This window comes from Colobus angolensis, unplaced genomic scaffold (assembly GCF_000951035.1).
Source record: "Colobus angolensis palliatus isolate OR3802 unplaced genomic scaffold, Cang.pa_1.0 Scaffold92, whole genome shotgun sequence".
Taxonomy (NCBI): Eukaryota; Metazoa; Chordata; class Mammalia; order Primates; family Cercopithecidae; genus Colobus; species Colobus angolensis.
In genome coordinates, this window is record NW_012123154.1 from 8,263,102 (window position 1) to 8,271,364 (window position 8,263).

At 37.6% G+C, this 8,263-nt stretch overlaps 1 protein-coding gene across 1 annotated transcript in view; it reads right to left on the reverse strand.

Moving 5' to 3' along the window:
• The window catches only part of RAB2A (RAB2A, member RAS oncogene family), a 63,070-nt gene extending 55,469 nt beyond the window's left edge, over window positions 1-7,601 (reverse strand). Inside the window, exon 1 of the mRNA XM_011931947.1 lies at window positions 7,529-7,601. The gene's annotated coding sequence lies outside the window, so the exon portion shown is untranslated. The remainder of the gene's footprint in view (window positions 1-7,528) is intronic.
• Window positions 7,602-8,263: the final 662 nt, after the last annotated feature.

The window sequence follows — 8,263 nt, forward strand, 5'->3', positions numbered from 1 at the left end:
AAGATGGAAATAATAAACACTGGGGACCCCAAAAAAGTGGAGTTTGGGAAGGGGGTGAGGGATGAAAAATTACCTATTGAATACAATATTCACTATTTGGGTAATGGGTATGCTAGAAGCCCAGCGCCCACCAGTACACATAAAATTTTAAAAAAGAAAGTGATATATACATGACCACATACCAAATAGAATGCAAATTTAAAGTTACGGAAGAATATTTAAGACATTATATGTAATTTTTGCATAGAGCAAGGCTAGGAAGCCACAATAGATTTGAGTTAAAAACAAACAAACAAACAAAAAAACAACTAGCTATCCCTTAATAATTCAAAGTAGCAAAAAAAAAAAAAAAAGACAAAGATATATGACAAGTAAAATCAAAGAGAAGATAAATAGTTCTTAAAATAGGAAAAATGCTCAGCCTCACTAAAAAAGAATGAAAAAGTAAAAAAAAACCAACTTTTTTGTCTCTAATATACAAATATTAAAAACTGAATGAGCTGCAGTAGAAGGAAGGATGAGAAGGAATGGGCACTTTGATACAACAGCAGGGAGAGTGCAAATTAGAACAGCTTTATGTGTGTGTTTAGGAATACTTTAAAAGCTTCAGAAGGCACTAACACACACCACTCAGTGGTTGCTGGAGGGCCAAAGTTATATAGGAAATTTAACTCTCCCCAGATTTTGACAACATTTTCACAATGATCACACTCTGAGAGGAAAATACTTTCACATTTTAAAAATCAGCTACAGAGGGCCAGGCACGGCGGCTCATGCCTGTAATCCCAGCATTTTGGGAGGCCGAGGCAGGCGGATCACGAGGTCAGAAGATCAAGACCATCCTGGCTAACACGGTGAAAACCCATCTCTACTAAAAAAAAAACTACAAAAAATTATCCAGGCATGACGGTACGTGCCTGTAGCCCCAACTACTTGAGTGGCTGAGGCAGGAGAATCGCTTGAACCTGGGAGGCAGAGGTTGCGGTGAGCCAGGATGGTGCCACTACACTCCAGCCTGGGCGACAAAGCAAGACTCAGTCTCAAAAAAAAAAAATTTTCAGCTATAGAGACTTTATGAGAGCTTAATGAGAAGTTCGAGAGGTCTTTTAAACTATTATTCTAACTTCTTAGCAATGTTGTTCTAGGCAACTCAAGTTACTAGAAAACTGAACCCCAAATAAATGAGGTGTATTTTAAAACTGATTTCCTGTGGTGAGCCTGATGGAAGATATCATGGTTCAATTCTATTACTTTGTCCTAAAAGTATACTTTCATTTCCACCAATCATTCCTTTTTTTTTTTTTTCTGTGAGGCAGGGTCTTGCTCTGTTGCCCAGGCTGGAGTGCAGTGGTGCTATCATGGCTCATTGCAGCTATCATGGTTCATTGCAGCCTTAAACTCTTGAGCTCAAGCAATCCTCCCACCTCAGTCTACCAAGTAGCTGGGGCTACAGGCATGTGCCACCACGCCTGACTAGTTTTTAAACTTTTTGTAGAGATTGGATCTCACTCTGTTGCCCTGGCTGGTCTCAGACATCTGGCATCAAGTGATCCTCTTGCCTCTGCCTCCCAAAGTGTTGGGATTATAGGCGTGAGCCCAGCAATCATTTCTTATAGGCTGACTGGTTTAAGGAAGTGGGGGAGATAGGTAAGAAGGTGAAATCAACATATAAATGGCCTAGCCACTAGACTAACATTTGTCAAACTGTCCATTTGTAGGTAGTGAAATAAATGTAGTGGAAATTAGCAGGCTATGCATTATTTGTAAGCAACATAACTGAACAGTATAACATAAAGGAATGCAAGCATTAAGCCCTGCAATGGCAAGTACAACTTTATGAAGTTTTCCTCCACTAAGTAGGTAGAATATTTAGCAAATATTTTTAGAGTCCCTAATATGTACCAGGTGCAGATACAGCAATAAACAAAACAGAGAACCATCTGCTGTCATGGACCTTACTTTTTATTGGTGGGGTAAAATCTATTTACTTATATTTACTTGTATAAAACGTTAAGGAGAACAATAAATCTAGGTGGGAGGATGGGTATGAATGTGTGTATATGGGTATGCAGATTAAAAGCTGGAAAAGAGAGCCATGAAAAATAACCATCAAAAAGGGAAAAATTAATGATGCCTGAAAGCAAAAAGAACTACTAAAGCAGTGTCCTTAAGTAGGCTCTGGCTAAGAACTTAAGTTTACCCACAGCACCAAGGAAAAGGCTTAGTTAATAGGCACAGTGCAGGTAGGTGGGTCAATGCAGTAGTGGAAACCTGTGAAAATCCTCTTCTACTTGCCTCTATTTTCTAAGTGAAACCGAAACCAGGTTATCAGCTGAGAGTAAAGATAGCAAAGATATCTTGCTTAAAGAGCAAGAAAGTCTGATATCGGTCTACAGGAAACTAAAGGGTGCATATGATGGAAATAAAAGTACAATTATCGGTAGTACTAAGGGTTTACTTGACGTGAGTGTCCAAGAAATTAAAATGAGACTAGTTAGCATGGCTCTGTACTTTTCTCCAGACGTGTCTAGCTGTACATATTAGGAATAGATGACTGGATTTAACCTATGGTTTAGCCACAAGACTATGATACAGCATGAGAGGGACAAGAAAACTGTGGGTATATGCAGGAATGATTAAGGAGGAAAGTAGGAACACAAGAGAGATGAGAGTGAAAAGATGGTAGAATCAATGGCATAATTCTGATGAGGTGAAAAAATTGTTAGCATTAGGGACTAAAGAAAGTGAGCAGGAAGGACAGGATAGAAAGTCAAATAGTCAATGCATGAAACTAAATTCTGAAGTGATTCCAGATATTGGTAATGATGAGTCCTGAGAGTAACTATGGGAGGGAGTAGCTGAAGCAGGGTGGAACCAAGATCACCGGGGGCAGGGGGAGAGAAATAAAGCCACTGAGAGGCCAGCATGTGTGCACCAGGCAAAGAACATAAAATGTATTTCCAGCTGCGTAATCAATATTTAAAAGCCATTTCTCCAATGTTTTTTAACCTTCAGTGTCCACATGAATCACTTGGAGATCCTGTTAAAATGCAAATTATGAATCAGTAGGTTCTTTAACAAGCTCCCACACGATACTGATGCTGCTGCTGGTCCAGCGCAACAGCACACGAACCATCTTTTGAAGAGCAAGGCTCTAGTCTGAACCTTCTGAATTGTGTCCATGAAACTATTTATAAACTGCTTCTATGATTCATTTCTTAACAATTCTCATTGAGAGAGATAGTCAAAGGTTAAAGAATATTTGTACACAGTCTTTTAAAAACTTTCATGGTCTTTTATTTTCTCTTTTTTATCATTTAATACCTTCTTAGTCACAAACCAACCTTAAATTTTTCCACCCTCATTTATTCATCCAGCAAAGGCAAGTATGCAGCATAGTAAAGATACTGTCTTACTACTTATTTTACCAAAAATTCTAATGTTCTTTTTAAAAATATGTGACAATAATGTGCTAAGTTTTTTTTATGTCTGAAAAATAAATTGCTGTGATGAGTGTCAAAAATGTTAAGTAGGTCTTGGGCCAATGAAGGCAAAAACATGCCTTAACAATATTTAGCTTGACTAAATGAATGGTGGTACTGAATACCCTTTTAACGTATGTATGCAACGCTACATAAGTTGTAGAGGCAAGAAGCACCCCTTTACTCTTCCTCTTCCAGAGTTGGCTTTTACTTTAAAAAATGACTTTCAGTGAAAACAATGTAATTATCATTATCATTATTAACAATGAACATTAAGCATCTATCAGCATTCTGAGAACAGTTTTAGGATCCTAAATGTTCTGTTTGCCTCAGATAATTTTTTTAAGTATCATTACCTCAAATATCCTGAAATATCTTAAATACTGAGACTCTGCAGAGTGAATGTATAGAGTACATTTATATTCACTTTATAGGATCTAAAATAAAATTTCAACTTAAAAAAATAGTTCATGAGAGCTACCATCTTCGTTCTGTAATAACAGACTGTTGCTAAAGCCATGGTTGGACTATGACCCCAACAAAAAACAATCCATTTTATGAATGTGTACTGGGTATAATTTCCCTTAACACACATAGCAGGTAAAAAGATGGGACTTCCTACATACATCCTCCATAAAATTTACTTTGCCTTTTTAGGAGGACTGATCCTGATTATGAACAATGAATTTCTAATGCATGAGCTACTAGGCATCCATATTGGTGCTGAGCATTATATTGAAATTCTGTGCCTATACAGTAGTTGTTCCTTTCCTGTTAACAATGTTTCTCCATAAGTGTGGGTATACAAATCTTATTTCCTTTAAATGGGAGCTATAGTTTGGGATATGGACAGTTGTTCAGAAAAGAACTGTAATAAGCAAATATGTCAAGCAATGGCATCCTCTGAGAAGAGAAAGATTGAAGGTATGAAAAAGTACTAAGTGTTCAGGCAGGAGCAAGCAGCAAAGACTTGATGGCACATAGTGTCTACACATGTTAGAGAAAAGTAGGAGAGAAAGCAAGAGAGGCAGACTGAGAAGAATCATGAGCTCAAGAGTCAATGGTTTATAAACAGAGTAGAGAATTGATCATTACAGGGGACAAAAGATAAGGACATGATGACTAGCTAGAATAGCTGGTGTGAGGGAATTCTGGTGGTGGCTATGTATGACTACTCACCCAGATTGCTCCTACGACTACCAATTTGGAAACCATGTTGTACAAAAGTGATTCTGGGCCCACGAAGAGAGTGGACAGAACAAGAGATAAGTGGGCCTGAACCAAATTGAGCCAATGAACTCTCTTGCCTAGGAAACTTAGAACTGAGTTAAAGAGAATCTCTGCTCTCCTAAATGGTATATAAACTTTGGAGCTATTGACAATGGCCATTTCCCATCATGGAGATAGGGAAATCAAAAACAATGGTCAAAAGGGAGAGAGAAAAATGAAACAGGCATGAGAAGAGAATGGGAGACAATGAGGGAAGGATGGGAGACTGAGAAACAGAATTTTCCGTGTTCCCTCCTTAAGAGCTCTGAGCTCTGGTTCCAGGCTGACCCAGCTGGCTCCCTGCTCTCATGTTGAGACATACCTGAATATTACAATAATAAATTGTCCTTTTGTTTAAACCCATCTAGGTAAATTTTTGTCATTTACAACCAACTGTAAAAGTTAGAAAAAAAATGGTATGCCAGTCAGTGCAACCAGAAAAACAGAAACTACACTTAAGTACATAGGGCATAGGGAATTTAATGTAGGGACTTGGTTAGAGTAAAGAAAGAGCCCCCAAAAACCCAAAGAAGAGATGGGGAATAAACCCAGAGATTACAAACAGCAGGAAGCTGCTACCACCCCTAGGCTGGAAAGACAAGAGGGAAAAAGGTTATCAGAGCTCAGGAACCAGACCACTTGGGCCTGCCAGGCAGGGGCTGGAGCCAGAGGAATGGAGAACACACAGTCAACACAAGGAGAAAAAGATCCTTGGTTTTTCTTCTCTTTCAGCCTCCTATTTCCCGGTGCCTGCCATTCGCAAACCTAGTGTGAAGCCAGCTGGCAGTTTATACGAGTTACAGTTTCCCAAACAACTCTTGGGTCTACTCCTTTCTCTCTCCCCAGAAGTACAGCCTATGGCAGAGGTGTCCAATCTTTTGACTTCTCTGGGCAACACTGGAAGAAGAGTAACTGTCTTGGGCCACACATAAAATATACTAACACTGACAGGTGATGAGCCAAAAAAAAAAAGCAAAAAAATCTTATAGTGTTTTAAGAAAATATATGAATCTGTATTGGGCCTCATTCAAAACTGTCCTGGGCTACATGCAGGTTGTGGGTTGGACAAGCTTGGCCTATGTTAACTTCTGACAATCAGGTCTATCTTCTCCACTCGGTGTGCCATACTAACTTAGAAATGTATACATAAGATTCAAAGAAAAGGAAGAACACTGTTGTTTAGTATCCTATACTAAAAACAACTGTTTCGCTAGTTATCTTAGAACTGAGTCATGCCTAAAGTTGGCTAGTTTCAAATCTATTAAGCAAAGAGCAAATTTGCCTCTATAGGAGGTGGGGAAGAGAGCTCATTAAACAGGCCAGAGCAGTGGCTCATACCAGTAATCCCAGCACTCTGGGAAGCTGAGGCTGGCAGACTGCCTGAGCCCAGGAGTTTGAAACCAGCTTGGGCAACAAGGCAAAACTCTGACTCTACCAAAAATACAAAAAATTAGCCAGGCGTGGTAGCACATGCCTGTAGTCCTAGCTACCTGGGAGGTTGAGGTGGGAACATCACTGGAGCCAGGGATTTGGGGGCTGCAGTGAGCTGTGATTGCACCACTGCACTCCAGCCTAGTCTACGAAATGAGACCCTGTCTCAAAAAATAAAACAAAATGTTACAGTTATCAGGACCAGCATGAGTTACCTGTTTCACCTATCATTATTGTATACACTTAAAACTATCAAAATTAAAATAGAATATGGAGAGTCTTAATGACAGTAGTTGCTAACAAAAGATTTCAATATATCCACAAAGTATTATACCTGTAGCTTACTTAAAAACTATTAGTTAATAATGTTATTCATGAGCTCTATCTTTGATTTGGTATTTTAAAAACACACCGAACATAAGGATCAACATGCTATAAATGGTAAATTAATAATGTCTACAGAAAATGAGCAGTCAGTAGCTAAAAAGATTCATTAAGCAGTTCGTTGTAAAGAATGACTAGATTTCCAATTATCTGTTTCTTCATATTTGACTAATTTATAGTTAATGGGCTACAGCCACAGAAGAATAATCCAGCTAGATTCTTCAGCTTTCAGAATATAAATATAATTTTTAAACAAATAAAAACCCTAAATAGTAAGATTACCTAAAGTTTTTAGCTTTTCACTCATCTTAATTTTTTTCCTTTGCATATTAATAAAATGGAAAATCATTATTTTAAATAATAACAGCTAATATTTGTTGACTATTTCTTACCAGTAACTATTTCATTTACTCTTAACTGAGGAAGATACAAAATGCCCAGTGGTACTTTTTCTCAGTTAATAATTATAGGAAAGTCTAAAGCACTTTCACATTGCTGGGCACTTTAATGCTTTACATTTACTAACTCACTGCTCACAGTAACTTCATGTGATTGGTACTACTACTATTCTCATTGAACAGAAAGAGAAACTAAGACAAGAAACAGAGAAGTGGCTTGCATAGCAAGTTAGCAGCAGAGACTTGATTCAACTTCCAGCAAGCTGAGTCAAAGTTTCTGCTCTTACCTTGCTTGGATACTGTCTCTTAATTGTTTCATCCTTAATTACAATTGAAATCTTAAAAACTACTGTCTTTCAGCATGCTAACCACTTCTACAAAGCTGGGTAATATTTATTTTTACTACACATACTTTTAAAAAGTGACAGAGACAAAACTGCATAACAACAAATCCAGTTTCACGGATTTTAGCATCATCACTAGTAGATTGGATGGACCTTCTAGCATTTTCCATTTAAACTACCCAAAACTTTTAATGCTTCTCATCCCTTTTATAAAACTTACCAATAGTAAGGTCATGCACTGGCTGAAACCTCTTGTCTGTAAACTGTAGCAATAAGCATGATTTACCAACACCTGAAAGTTAAACAAAAAATAAATGAGACAAAATTCACAGAAATTAAGACACTTTACAAAAAGGACACGGAAAAGAGGCAGCCAGTGATTCTGGTGCACTGTGAATAATCTACCATGATTTCCTCAGTACTCTAATTTCTTGCAAAGTAAGAAGATTAATGATTTAGGTGGAAGTTGTAAACCAATCTAAAGTACATTTTCTTTCTTACAGTCTAAAGTTCATTTCTTACAATCTAAAGTACGTTTCTTTCTTACACATTCAATATTTCAATGTGAAAGATAAATGTGGCAGCTAAACTCGTAGACGACAACTAACCAGGTCCTCCTGATAGCCTCTACTACGGTAGTGTTTTTGTGCACTTTTGTTTTTTGTGTAACAGTGAAAATATTTAAAGCATAGTAATAGTTCATTTTATCATACTCCCCTATGAACAAACAAATAAATAAGCTAGCAATAAGTGTCTGAGATCTACTTTTCTGGGAAAAGCTCCTTGCTCTGTTTTCTCGCTAATTCATTTCACGAGCAAATAGAATCTGAATTGCATTCCTTCACTCTATTAAAATTGACCCCATTAAGGTCATGAATGTAACTTCCACATTTCTAAATTCAAAGGAAAATTTTCTATATTCATCCTACTTGTCCTCTAAGGAAAATTGGATACT